At 44.9% G+C, this 15,557-nt stretch overlaps 1 protein-coding gene across 1 annotated transcript in view; it reads right to left on the reverse strand.

The window, feature by feature from the left end:
* Positions 1 to 5,798: 5,798 nt before the first annotated feature.
* c1ql1l2 (complement component 1, q subcomponent-like 1-like 2) overlaps positions 5,799 to 15,557 on the reverse strand; it is an 84,014-nt gene continuing 74,255 nt past the window's right edge. Inside the window, exon 3 of the mRNA XM_072486926.1 lies at positions 5,799 to 6,631. The gene's annotated coding sequence lies outside the window, so the exon portion shown is untranslated. The remainder of the gene's footprint in view (positions 6,632 to 15,557) is intronic.

A 15,557-nucleotide genomic window follows, 5' to 3' on the forward strand; every position in this document is an offset into this window, starting at 1 on the left:
CCCCCCGATCAAGGAATCACCCCATTATTGGAGCATATCGAACCGAGTGATTGGGACCAAGTCCAATCACTTGGAACCAGGGTCAAGGTCCGCCCCGAGAGGCGGGAAGCCCCTAGGAACTATAAAAATAGGGGCCAAGTTCTATTCCTGCTCGCAACCTTCGCAAGAACCTTCGACAAAGAAACTGTAAGTTTGACTCCAGCGATCGCTACCCGATAGACACTCCTAACCATCGACCTTTATCAGCCTTTGAATCCCGCGGGCTCAGGACCAATTCGAAAGACCATTTATTTCCCTGACCTGGTGGGCCATTCCTAAAGTTAAGTATTGGCCTGTTAGTTGTAGGTATTAGTCTAGAAGTAGCATTATTGTATAAGTATTAATTGCTGTATATAATAAAAGAACAGCAGGCAGAAGCAGACAAACCCGCAGTTAGGGAACCCGAGGAAGAGCAGGCAGACATGCATCCAGTTAAAACGCACCAGAACCCCGCATGGGTAAACAAAGGAAGCAACAGCCTCCCCCCAGAAACCACCGGAATGTTATAATTGTGGACAATTAGGACATTCACACGAGAATGTCAAGCCACCCTGAAACTGCAACGGAACCAGCCCACAAATGCCCCCAAAACCAGCAAAGACACCAACAGCCCCGACCCCCCATCCAGGGAACCACACCCAAGGGAACAATGCACCAGAGAGCCTGCTCCACCTTATGTGCCCCAGGGGTCATGTTACAACTGTGGGCAGCCAGGACACTTCGCCCGAGATTGCAGGAGACCCACACCAGCTAGACTAGCCCTCAGATATGGAAGAGAACACCACCCACAGCAGCTACAAGGTCCCAGCTGCCCCATGCAAACTGTGAGCGCTTACCCACCACTTCTCATGGCAGCATTACCTCAGCAAGGCCTCTTCATTTTTGTTTCACTCCTCCTTCCTTTCTTCTTCGGTCACGCTGCACTCCCTCCATATGCTAATTACACCCCAGCCCAAATGTGATTTACAATGTCCCGTATTCTGATGGAACCTGCAGGATGTTTTATGTTGTTTGTACGTTTGTTTTGTGTTGTTCGTCCGACAGGAGAATTTTTCTCACTGTCACACACCCATTCACCTGAAACTTTTGAGCTCTTCCCAACAGAGCCAGACGCTTGTTCAGCGGTACCAACTTGTCCGCAGATACCTGGTCAACAGACCAGACGCTTGTTCAGCGGTACCAACTTGTCCACAGATACCTGGTCAACAGAGCCAGACGCTTGTTCAGCGGTACCAACTTGTCCACAGATACCTGGTCAACAGACCAGACGCTTGTTCAGCGGTACCAACTTGTCCACAGATACCTGGTCAACAGAGCCAGACGCTTGTTCAGCGGTACCAACTTGTCCACAGATACCTGGTCAACAGACCAGACGCCTGTTCAGTGGAACTAGCTTGTCTGCAGACACTTTAGCTGATACCTGTTCGGGTACCAGACGCCCGTTCTGATTCGAGGGTAGAAGCAGAGCACCAAACGCCTGTTCAGTGGAACTAGCTTGTCTACAGACACTTTAGCTGATACCCGGTCGGGTACCAGACGCCCGTTCTGATTTGAGGGTAGAAGCACAGCACCAACCCCACCACGATGAATACATTTTTGCCCGTTCTTTGGTTGCTCAGGCAGTGGAGAAACGGCGTGAGACCCGCCCTGTCTGGGGACCCCCCCCCGTTGGTCAAACACGCTCGGTTAGGGGTGATACGGTATTGGTAGCCGTCCTACCCGGGGACTCCATCCAAATCTTACCCGTCGCGGCCCATACGCACCTCATTCGACCTTTTCCTTTCAAAACAGTTTTATTTATTTAGGCAACCTTTGGGTCGCTGCCATATACTATTTACATCCAGGAACATTTGGACGCTAACTCAGCACTGGTTCATGATTGGGAAGTGTGCCGTGTCCTAAAATTTGGTTTGAAAAAAAAAATGAGGGAGTCACACATAGTGACTAATTATAAGGGAATAATTGACCCCAAAGGACAGACACACTAACATACCGGATATTAAACCAAGGGAGTTACAGGTACTATGCTTGTTTTACAGAACTCCAGAAGCTCCAGGACTGGAGAAAACAGAGAACACAAAGAAAGAAAAAGAAAGACAGCCAGGACAGCCATGAGGACTCTTTTCATCGTGCTCAACATTTACATTTCTTTTGTGGACATTTGGTTGCGCGTGAACGCGAACCCCATGATTTCAAACCCCCCAGCCGTTAATGTTTCACTGCCCCGCAGTATCGAGGGCCCAGTCACCAGCCACGCTGCATTATCCTGGTGTGCCAAGTTCATAACCTGGTACTCCCTGTCCTACGTAATTGAAGCACTGTTAGCGTTGGCGATACTCTGCTGTATAGTGCAGACTATGTGCCTCTGAAAATGGCGAAGGAGAGCATACCGCGCTCGAACCCCGGTATATCAGATCAGATCCCCTATATTCGGTTATGACCAGACCCCAGACCCCCGCGATTGATAACTAAATAATAAAGAGCATTCACTTGCGTTATTACTGTAAATAAAGAGATGTACAAAACTTTTTATGAACAAAAAAAAAATGTATGATCCTGAGCTTGACTGCCAAGCCAGGAACGAGTATATTAAATGTTGTGATCGTTGTTGTATGTTTTAGGAAGATCGGATAATGCAATGTTTAGTGAGTATAGTGTATTAAGGTAAAATTAGAGGTTCCTAGTTTAAATTTTAATGCATGTCCCTGCCTGACATAGCGCCCTTAGAAATTTTAGGTAAAATTTTGTGCATAGCTAGGGTCAGAGCAGTGGCCATGTAGGAGGTGTCCCCCCGGTCAGGGAATGGAAGAAACAAATTTATGTGATTCTTCACGCTTCGCGTTAGGATCACAAGGAGGGTATGTAGCCATGTAAAATGGCTGCTTCCCGATTAAATTGGTCAAACCCCGATCCAAAATGGCAAACAGCAGAAGCTGATGGGAAAATCAGCCAACAGGACTCAAACGGACAGCTGCAGGTAAAACAGTGTATTCGCCTCTGGGGGAAGCCAGGCAGATCAAATCATGCAGCCATTAACATCACAACAATCCAGCCATCTGCATAGTAAACAGCCATCCACGGGAACAATTGCTATACATTAACATTTGTAAAGCTACTCCAGACCTCTCGGCACCAAGAGAGGCTAACACAAAGAAAGGTGGGCGACCACCCCCCGATCAAGGAATCGCCCCATTATTGGAGCATATCGAACCGAGTGATTGGGACCAAGTCCAATCACTTGGAACCAGGGTCAAGGTCCGCCCCGAGAGGCGGGAAGCCCCTCGGAACTATAAAAATAGGGGCCAAGTTCCGATCGACCCTTCTCTTCCTGCTCGCAACCTTCACAAGAACCTTCGACAAAGAAACTGTAAGTTTGACTCCAGCGATCGCTACCCGATAGACACTCCTAACCATCGACCTTTATCAGCCTTTGAATCCCGCGGGCTCAGGACCAATTCGAAAGACCATTCGTTTCCCTGACCTGGTGGGCCATTCCTAAAGTTAAGTATTGGCCTGTTAGTTGTAGGTATTAGTCGAGAAGAAGCATTATTGTATAAGTATTAATTGCTGTATATAATAAATGACCGTTGATTTAATTCTTACTAAGCGGTGTGCTGCATTATTAATCATAACTTGAACTTGAACCACGTGGCGGTATCAGAAAGATACCTGGCGACTCGTGAGCAAAGGTGACAGAATTAGAACTAATAAAACTAAGGCTAATAAGAGCAACAACACCTCTACCTTTGGGAAAATATGTTGACCTTATCTATGCCCCTCATTATTTTATAGATCTCTATAAGATCAGCCCTAAGCCTCCTATGCTCCAGGGGAAAAGTCCCAGTCTATCCAGCCTCTCCTTATAACTCAAACCATCAAGTCCTGGTAGCTTCCTTGTAAATCTTTTCTGCACTCTCTCTAGTTTAATAAGCTCCTTTCTATAATAGGGTGACGAGGACTGTACACAGTATTCCAAGTGTGGCCATACTAATATTTACTAATAAACTTCAGCAAGATGTCCCAACTCCTGCATTCAATTGGGTGCATGGGGAAGGCTGAAACCATTGCCATCAGTCCCAGCACTAATTACACTTCCCTTCCATTTACTCTGCTCCCCTTCTTTATCCAAATGTCATTCTCAGACCTTTCATGGCCCTGGGGTTGTGTTCAAGCTTTTGACTCAATATCCTTTTCAACATCTATTTCCACCTCCAGACAATTATGACTTCTGGCTGACCTCATATCTACTGTTGACGTCTCCATTAGCTCCCGTTCATGGACATCCTGTTCTTTACTAAGTCCTGCTTACCCATCACTCCCATCCTGGACCAAAGCAAAAATTGTTACCCTGAATCATAAATTCCTCTGTGAAGGGCATTTCCCTGTAGTGTCCTGCAGCTTGACAAACCTCTCGGAAACCTCTGTTGCTCTGCCTTCAGTGATCCCCCCACAACCTGACCACCACCCCACAATTTATATCCTTGCCTTCATCTGCCTAGGCTCCACCTCTGGAATTATTTCCCTGAATAACTCCACCTCTCAACTTCACTGCCTTCCTTACAGACCCTCCTTCAAAATGACCTTTTTGACCAAATCTTCTGCCACTCGTTCTAGTCTCTCGGTTGGATGTTTAGTCAGTAAAGTGGAGAGTTTTGGAAATTATTCCCCAACCTTTCATAAACATAAACATTCCCTGACTCCACTAGCAACGCACAGTGGCAGTGGTGTCTGCATCTACAAGATGCATTGCAGCAACTCACCATTGTCTCTTTGACAGTATCTTCTAAACGTGTGACTCCTACCCACTAGATTTCAAGGACAGCAGACGCATGGGAATGCCATAACCTGTAAATTCCCCTCTGAACCATCCTGATTTGAAATTACATTACCACTGGCACTGGATCAAAATTCTAGAGCTCCCTACATCACCACCACCTTCTAGAGGGTAATTCAGAATGGGTACCAAATGTTGGTTTTCCCGGTGATCACTGCACAAATCTTATGGAAGAGTTCATAAAAAAGAAATGCATTTAATTTGAGAACGGAAAAGAAAAAATGTATACTAAGCAAAAAAAATGGGGCAGCATGCTAGCACAGTGGTTAGCACTGCTGCCTCACAGCGCAGGGACCCGGGTTCGATTCCGACCTTGAGTGACTGTCTCTGAAGAGTTTGCACTTCCTCCCCGTGTCTGCGTGAGTTTCCTCCGAAAGCTACTGTTTCCTCCCATAGTCCAAAGATGTGCGGGTCAGGTGGATTGGCCATGATAAATTGCCCCCTAGCCCAAAGTTTTCGGTGGGGTTAGGGGGATGGTTGGGCATAGGTCTAGGTAAAGTATTCCTTTAAAAGGGTTGTTGCAGACCCAATAGGCTGAATGGTCTCCTTCTGCATTGTGGTGATTACATGATTCTATTATTCCTTTCAATGTATGGACTGCAGCGATTCAAGAAAGCAGTTCTTCACCACCATCTGAATGGCAATTAGGGATGGGTACAAATTCCATCCTTGCCAGTGATATTCACATCCCATGAATGAATTAAAAATAAAATCCTCTGTGAACTTCCTTGGGATCATTGTCTTTTGTCAACATTTCTGCTGTTTTTATATAATTCCTGTGTGATTGGTTTTACTTTTACATTGATCAAATAAAAATATATGAAAATCCTGCAATAAATGTCAAGCATAAAGACTATAAATTATTTTTTAATGATAAAATCATTTTGAGACATTTAAAATTCAAATTCAAGAACAATTTGTTAGCATTATTTGGTTATACTGAAGACCGCATTCTGATTTCATGTTACATTTATAGGCCATAGAGTTGACCTAATTATTAACTATAACACTTCCATAGCTGAAGATTATTAATGTATAAAATAGGAATTGATTACATTGATTACTACTGAACAGATAGCTATTGGGCAGACAGATACTGGACAGACAGATACTGGACAGATAACTATTGGACAGACAGGTACAGGACAGGTAGCTTTTGGGCTATTGAGAGAAAACTCCAAAAGTGACAAGGCAATAACTTATCCTCATCCACTTGCATCCATTAAACTCATTCTCAGTTTGTGAAAGTTTAGTTCATATAAACACAGGTGATCAGTGAGCAATAGTTCCTCCATTGCTGTGTCTGGGTAGAAATTAGTCCTTATGCTGGTTCAGCGGGGGAGAGCTGACTGAGACCACTTCTTATATTCACATGGTCAGGTTCTCCCTTCCCTATTCTAACACTTTGCTTTCTTGCCGTGATGTACACAGTCCATGTTCTGAGAGTTTTATCAGAGTTGAGGTTTGGAGTTCACATTGAACTCTTCGTCGCTGCATCGTTCCTGGGTGCTTTGGTGCTGAGATTTCAGTGCCTGTGAGTTTAGCAGGGTAGAGGACATGCATGGGCTCTTCACCCTGATTACTATCAAGTGATATCTGTGTGAGAATAGGGTTGAAATTTACTGTAGATTTTCCAGTGGATACGATAACTTCCTCTTTTGGCCCACAGATGAAGAACAATGAGTTGGCCACGACATTGGAGGTAGAACGGTGCCCAGAAGACGTCAGTGCCTTTATGGGTTGAAGAGATGCCAAAATCTGGTTGGGTGGAAGAAATCACCTCAGCTTAACATGGCGAGGGGGAGATCACAGTGAGATTAACAAAGCAATGACTAATTTACACTCAGAAAATGAAGAATTACCAAAGATAACTAGAGGTGAACCAAAGATTAGCTACCGGGACTGACTTTGGTAATGTAAAAAAAAAACAATCCTCAGAACAATTGAGAGTGAAACAAAGAGTGGCTTCAAAAATATATTTTCAAAGCACACACAAAATGTAACATTAACATTAATACCCAACTGCTTTAGTATGTTTCTGCTGACATTTAAAAAAAAAATATATTACTGCTGGTTACTAGTGCTGGTGTGATTGGAACTGGCTACGCTGAAACAATTCCTGACACTGAAAATATGGCTGTGCTACATTTGCTACTGCACAGTTATAGTCACATTGGGCTGAATCTAATCAGCCATACAGAGGCAGCTTTAGATGCAGGAAGGCAGGAAATTTCAGAAAGATGTGTGTCAGGTCATCTATCCAATATGTTCCTGCCACTGAGTTGCTTGGCAGAGGTGGGTTATGACTGGCACCAGCTACCGGCTGGATAGTTGCAGATAACCAATTAGTGACAATTAAGTCCAACATGGGGTCAAATTGGCGACACCACTGGGATCTTCCCAATGGCAAGCAGGTTGGGGCCAACATGTATGTGGTGGATGGCTAGAGGTAACCTATGTGCGAAAGGCCCTCCTTTAACTCCAACCCCCACTTGTACCCAAAGATGTTCGGTATTTCCCTTCTGCAGCTGGGGCCACAGTTAATTTTAACGTCTGCAAGACTTGTATGGTTTTATCAAAAATGTCAAATAAAAGGTGCAGAAAGACAGCCACAGACTTACACCACCAGGACCCCTTTTAAAAAGAGAATCCCACAACCAGAATTCCTTTGAAGCAAGGATTTCTTCCATCATAGTCTCCTGTAAATAGATATTCTTACAATAGGACAGTCTCGCTATCAATACACCTATTAAACAAATAATCATCTATCAGAATCTCATTTAAAGAGGATATCTCACTAGCAGGCCTACTTTTATCCAACGGATTGGAGAGAAATATAAGATATAATCCAATTTCATCAGCATTACTTCTGGCTAGTAAACAAGTTAACTCATTGCAGGGCTAAGTAACCAATGGTTACTGGAAGTCCAGTGTACACAATCTGTACATAGATTGGCTTGGGAGCTTCACAGGTACATTCATGCCCATAGGTTCGGCAGAGAAAGCTCTGGAAACAATCAGAAGCCAACTTTGGGTGATTTGGATCCCAGCCACAGATTCAGTGATGAAACATAAAAGGAACAAAAATGCAGAAATAATGTGCATGAACATGAACTGATTTAATTGTTAAAAAATGGTTATTAGAGCAAGTGAATAAACAACTGAACAGGAGTAAGAGAAGACAGGGAGAGCGAAGAACAATAAAACATAAATTTTAAAAAGTCCTTAATAATTACAAGTTACAAATAATTGTGCAATTAACATTGCTTTCCCATTTTAGATAACCCGCTTTGCTGAGTGAAATCATAAGGCTGTGAGTGTCACTGAGCAGGAATATGTCACTGAGATATATCGATGCGCTTAAGGGGAAGCTAACAAGCATTTGAGAGAGAATCACGGGTCACCATTGGGGGGATGGTTGACTTAGATGAATAAAGATGAGAGGAGGCTCAAGTGGAGAATTACAACAGGATGGACTTGCTGGGCTGTATAACTTAATTCTCTGCCGTACATCCCAGGTTATCCTGGATTAAGGTGCAAAGAACTGGAAGAATTTGTTAGGAACTGAATTAATGCCACGAGGAACAGGATTTATGTGTGATGAATTGTCCTGATTTGTTAGCAATCAGCTTAAACTGTATTATTCTGTGAAGGGTTGGGTAAAGAACTGGTTTACTGTTTGTCGATAATGATGAATGTGTAAAGAACCAGGCTAATTTGAACTGTTCCTTGAGTAATGAGTGATAATTGGGAATACTCTGTAGTAAATTAAATTATTGTGTGAGGAACTGCTCTTATCGAGGAGAAGCAGACTTATAGAAACATGGATCTTTACAGAAGGAGGTCAGTCTGCTCAGCAAGTCACTTCAAGTGCATATGCAAGTACTTTTTAAAATCTGACGAGTTTCTGCCTGTTCTTTTCAGGCAATGAGGTACCAGACCCCCACCACCCTCTGGGTGAAAATATTTCACTTCATATCTCCTCTAATCGTTCTATCAATGATTTTAATTCTATGCCTCCTGCTTATTGACCACTCTGCGAGTGGAAATAGGTCCACTCTACTCAGGAATCTCATAATTTTATGCACCTTAGTAAATCTGCCTTAGGCATCCTCCATTTCAAAGTAAACAACCCCACCTTATCCAATCTTCCCCCATAGCTAAAATTCTTCATTCCTGGCAACATCCAGAAATTTTTTGAAAAATTCATGTGGCCGTCGCTGGTTAGGTCAGCAGTTACTACCCATCCCTAGTTGCTCCTCAGAAGGTGGTGGTGAGCTGCTTATCGAACCACTGTGGCTCCTAAGGTGTAGGTACACCCATAATGTTAGGGAGAGAGTTCCAGGATTTTGACCCAGCAACAGTGAAGGAACGGCGATATATTTCCAAGTCGGGATGGTGAGTGACTTATACGGTAACTTCCAGGTGGTGGTGTTCCCAGGTATCTGCTGCTCTTGTCCTTGTAGATGATAGTGATCGTGGGTTTGGAAGTGCTGTCTCAGGAACTTTGGCAAGTTCCTGCAGTGCATCTTATAGATGGTACACATGGTTACCACTGCTCGCCTGTGGTGGAAGGATTGAATATTTGTGGAAGGGGGAACAATCAAATGGGCTGCTTTGTCCTGGATGACGTTGAGCTTCTTCAGTGTTGTTGGAGGTGCACTCATCTTAGTAAGTGGAGTGTATTCCATTACACGCCTGACTTGTGTACTTGTAATGGCGGACACACTTTGGGGGGTCAGGAGGTGAGTTACTTTTCGTAGGATTCCTAGCCTTTGACCTACTCTGGTAGCCACAGTACAATATGGCTAATCGAGTTCAGGTTCTGATCAATGGTAACCCCCAGGATCTCCCCTCTACACCGTCACATGCAATAATATAATTCCCATAATGCAGTCATTGGAACTAAATGCAGCTGTGGTAATGTTTTGCACAGCTCCAGCCTAACCTCCCTGCTCATAAATTTGCATATGCCTTCTACCTGTACCCGTTTACCTGACCTATTGCTTTCAGGTAGCATGTGGTAAGATGCTCTCTGTTCCTCGTCAAATTCTACAATTTACGGTATTCTCTCGTGCCCTGTTTGACCTCCCCAAATGCATTACTTCACAATTCTTTGGCTTGAACACCATTTGTCATGTTTCTGTCCACCTGACCAGTCCTGATATTTTCCAGCAATATACAACTTTCTCACCCATGATCATATGAAACAAACAAACAAGGAGCAGGAGTAGGCCATTCAGCTCGTGACCCTGTTCCACCATTTAATAAGATTATGCCTTAAAAATATTCAGATTCTGCTTCTGCCACCATTGAGAAGATGGTTCCAAAGACAGCCTTCAGAGAGAATTTTGTTTTCCTCACCTCCATTTTAAATGGGCAACCCCTTATTCTTAAACAGAGGCCTCTAGTTCTAGATCCTCTCCACAAGAGTGGAAAAATGTGAGATTATGCACTTTGGAAGGGGGAATTTAGGCATAGACTATTTTCTAAATGGGGAAATGCTTAGGATATCAGAAGCACAAAGGGACTTGGGAGTTCCTGTTCACGATTCTCTTAAGGTTAACGTGCAGGTTCAGTCGGCAGTTAAGAAGGCAAATGCAATGTTAGCATTCATGTCAAGAGGGCAAGAATACAAGACCAGGGATGTACTCCTGAGGCTGTATAAGGCTCTGGTCAGACCCCATTTGGAGTATTGTGAGCAGTTTAGGGCCCCGTATCTAAGGAAGGATGTGCTGGACTTGAAAAAGGTCCAGAGGAGGTTCACAAGAATGATCCCTGGAATGAAGAGCTTGTCGTTTGAGGACTCTGGGTCTGTACTCATTGGAATTTAGAAGGATGAGGAGGGATCTTATTGAAACTTACAGGATACTGCGAGGCCTGGATAGAGCGGACGTGGAGAGGATGTTTCCACTTGATGGAAAAACTAATACCCAAGGTCAACACCTCCACCCAACACTAAGGGCAATTTTGGACACTAAGGGCAATTTATCATGGCCAATCCACCTAACCTGCACATTATGATATCCGTGATAATCGAACCTGGGACCCTGGAGCTGTGAAGCAATTGTGCTATCCACAATGCTACCGTGCTGCCCTTAAGAACAAAGTAATCTACACTATATCATGCTACCGTAATCCATGTACCTATCCAATAGCTGCTTGAAGGTCCCTAATGTTTCCGACTCAACTACTTCCACAGACAGCGCATTCCATGCCCCCACTACTCTATGGGTAAAGAACCTACCTCTAACATCCCCCCTATAGCTTCCACCATTTACCTTAAATTTATGTCCCCTTGTAATGGTTTGTTCCACCCTGGGAAAAAGTCTCTGACTGTCTACTCTATCTATTCCCCTGATCATCTTATAAACCTCTATCAAGTCGCCCCTCAACCTTCTCCGTTCTAATGAGAAAAGGCCTAGCACCCTCAACCTTTCCTCGTAAGGCCTACTCTCCATTCCAGGCAACATCCTGGTAAATCTCCTTTGCACCTTTTCCAAAGCTTCCACATGCTTCCTAAAATGAGGCGACCAGAACTGTACACAGTACTCCAAATGTGGCCTTACACATTTTGTACAGCTGCATCATCACCTCACGGCTCTTAAATTCAATCCCTCTGTGAATGATGAGAAAGAATTTCTTCAGCCAGAGGGTGGTGAATCTGTGGAACACTTTGCCGCAGAAGGCTGTGGAGGCCCAATCACTGAGTGTCTTTAAGACAGAGATAGATAGGTTCTTGATCAATAAGGGGATCAGGGGTTATGGGGAGGAGGCAGGAGAATGGTGTTATGAAAAATATCAGCCATGATTGAGTGGCAGAGCAGACTCGATGGGCCGAGTGGCCTAATTCTGCTCCTATATCTTATGGTCTCATGGTCTTATGCTCTATGTTCTAAACCTGATTGTTAACATTAATTATAAATGGTCTTTGAACTATATTGGTTTGCCGAATTTGAACACATATAGAACAAAGAACATAGAATGATACAGCGCAGTACAGGCCCTTCGGCCCACGATGTTGCACCGACATGGGAAGTCAAAAAACAAAAGCCATCTAACCTACACTATGCCATTATCATCCATATGCTTATCCAATAAACTTTTAAATGCCCTCAATGTTGGCGAGTTCACTACTGTTGCAGGTAGGGCATTCCACGGCCTCACCACTCTTTGCGTAAAGAACCTACCTCTGACCTCTGTCCCATATCTATTACCCCTCATTTTAAGGCTATGTCCCCTCGTGCTAGCCATTTCCATCCGCGGGAGAAGGCTCTGACTGTCCACCCTATCTAACCCCCTGATCATTTTGTATGCCTCTATTAAGTCTCCTCTTAACCTTCTTCTCTCTAACGAAAACAACCTCAAGTCCATCAGCCTTTCCTCATAAGATTTTCCCTCCATACCAGGCAACATCCTGGTAAATCTCCTCTGCACCCGTTCCAAAGCTTCCACGTCCTTCCTATAATGAGGTGACCAGAACTGTACGCAATACTCCAAATGCGGCCGTACCAGAGTTTTGTACAGCTGCAACATGACCTCATGACTCCGGAACTCAACCCCTCTACCAATAAAGGCCAACACTCCATAGGCCTTCTTCACAACCCTATCAACCTGGGTGGCAACTTTCAGGGATCTATGTGCATGGACACCGAGATCCCTCTGCTCATCCACACTTCCAAGAATTTTACCATTAGCCAAATATTCCTCACTCCTGTTATTCCTTCCAAAGTGAATCACCTCACAATTCTCTACATTAAACTCCATTTGCCACCTCTCAGCCCAGCTCTGCAGCTTATCTATGTCCCTCTGTAACCTGCAACATCCTTCCGCACTGTCGACAACACCACCGACTGCAAATTTACTCACCCACCCTTCTGCGCCCTCCTCTAGGTCATTTATAAAAATGACAAACAGCAACGGCCCCAGAACAGATCCTTGTGGTACGCCACTTGTAACTGAACTCCATTCTTAACATTTCCCATCAACCACCACCCTCTGTCTTCTTTCAGCTAGCCAATTTCTGATCCACATCTCTAAATCACCCTCAATCCCTAGCCTCCGTATTTTCTGCAATAGCCTACCGTGGGGAACCTTATCAAACGCTTTACTGAAATCCATATACACCACATCAACTGCTCTACCCTCGTCTACCTGTTCAGTCACCTTCTCAAAGAACTCGATAAGGTTTGTGAGGCATGGCCTACCCTTCACAAAGCCATGCTGACTATCCCTAATCATATTATTCCGATCTAGATGATTATAAATCTTGTCTCTTATAATCCCCTCCAAGACTTTACCCACAACAGACGTGAGGCCCACCGGTCTATAGTTGCCGGGGTTGTCTCTACTCCCCTTCTTGAACAAAGGGACCACATTTGCTATCCTCCAGTCCTCTGGCACTATTCCTGTAGCCAATGATGACATAAAAATCAAAGCCAAAGGCACAGCAATCTCTTCCCTGGCTTCCCAGAGAATCCTAGGATAAATCCCATCAGGCCCCGGGGACTTATCTATTTTCAGCCTGTCCAGAATTGCCAACACCTCTTCCCTACGTACCTCAATGCCATCTATTCTAATAGCCTGGGTCTCAGCATTCTCCTCCACAACATTCTCTTTTTCCTGAGTGAATACTGACGAAAAATATTCATTTAGTATCTCGCCTATCTCTTCAGACTCCACACACAACTTCCCATCCCTGTTCTTGACTGGCCCTACTCTTACCCTAGTCATTCTTTTATTCCTGACATACCTAGAAAGCTTTTGGGTTTTCCTTGATCCTACCTGCCAAATACTTCTCATGTCCCCTCCTTGCTCATCTTAGCTCTCTCTTTAGATCCTTCCTCGCTACCTTATAACTATCAAGCACCCCAACTGAAACTTCACACCTCATCTTCACTGAGGCCTCCTTCTTCCTCTTAACAAGAGATTCCACTTCTTTGGTAAACCACGGTTCCCTCGCTCGACGCCTTCCTCCCGGCCGACTTACTTATCAAGAACACGCAGTAGCTGTTCCTTGAACAAGCTCCACATATCAGTGTGCCCAACACTTGCAGCCTACTTCTCCAACCTACCCCTCCCAAGTCATGTCAATGGCATCATAATTGCCCTTACCCCAGCTATAACTCTTGCCCTGCTGGGTATACTTATCCCTTTCCATCACTAACGTAAACGTCACCGAATTGTGGTCACTGACCCCAAAGTGCTCACCTACCTCCAAATCTAACACCTGGCCTGGTTCATTATCCAAAACCAAATCCAATGTGGCCTCGCCTCTTGTTGGCCTGTCAACATATTGTGTCAGGAAACCCTCCTGCACACATTGTACAAAAAACGACCCATCTAATGTACTCGAACTATATCTTTTCCAGTCAATATTTGGAAAGTTAAAGACTCCCATAATAACTACCCTGTTACTTTCGCTCTTATCCAGAATCATCTTCGCCATCCTTTCCTCTACATCCCTAGAACTATTAGGAGGCCTATAGAAAACTCCCAACAGGGTGACCGCTCCTTTCTTGTTTCTAACCTCAGCCAATACTACCTCGGAAGAAGAGTCCCCATCTAGCATCCTCTCCGCCACCGTAATACTGTTCTTGACTAGCCGCGCCACACCTCCCCCTCTTTTGCCTCCTTCTCTGAGCTAACTAAAACACCTAAACCCCGGAACCTGCAACAACCATTCCTGTCCCTGCTCTATCCATGTCTCCGAAATGGCCACAACATCGAAGTCCCAGGTACCAACCCATGCTGCCAGTTCCCCTACCTTATTTCGTATACTCCTGGCATTGAAGTAGACACACTTCAAACCACCTATCTGAACACTGGCCCCCTCCTGCGAAGTCAAATCTGTGCTCCTGACCTCTATACTCTCAATCTCCCGTACCCTAAAACTACAATCCAGGTTCCCATGCCCCTGCTGCATTAGTTTAAACCCCCCCAAAGAGCACTAACAAATCTCTCCCCCAGGATATTTGTGCCCCTCAGGTTCAGATGTAGACCATCCTGTCTGTCGAGGTCCCACCTTCCCCAGAAAGAGCCCCAGTTATCCATAAATCTGAATCCCTCCCGCCTGCACCATCCCTGTAGCCACGTGTTTAATTGCTCTCTCTCCCTATTACTCATCTCATTATCACGTGGCACGGGCAACAACCCAGAGATAACAACTCTGTTTGTTCTCGTTCTGAGCTTCCATCCTAGCCCCCTGAAAGCCTGCCTGACATCCTTGTCCCCTTTCCTACCGATGTCATTAGTGCCAATGTGGACCATGACTTAGGGCTGCTCCCCCTCCCCCTTAAGGACCCGGAAAACACGATCCGAGACATCACGTACCCTTGCACCTGGGAGGCAACATACCAAATGTGAGTCTCTCTCGCTCCCACAAATTCTCCTATCTGTGCCCCTGACTATCGAGTCCCCAATTACTAATGCTCTGCTCCTCTCCCCCCTTCCCTTCTGAGCAACAGGGACAGACTCCGTGCCAGAGGCCCGTACCCCATGGCTTACTCCTGGTAAGTCCCCCCCCCCACAAGTATCCAAAGCGGTATACTTGTTACTCAGGGGAACGACCACAGGGGATCCCTGCACTGACTGCTTCTTCCCAGTCCCTCTTACAGTTACCCATCTATCTCCAATCTTTGGTGTAACTAATTCCCTGAAGCTGCTATCTATGACCCCCTCTGCC

Source organism: Scyliorhinus torazame, chromosome 21 (genome assembly GCF_047496885.1).
Source record: "Scyliorhinus torazame isolate Kashiwa2021f chromosome 21, sScyTor2.1, whole genome shotgun sequence".
In the NCBI taxonomy this organism is placed as follows: domain Eukaryota; kingdom Metazoa; phylum Chordata; class Chondrichthyes; order Carcharhiniformes; family Scyliorhinidae; genus Scyliorhinus; species Scyliorhinus torazame.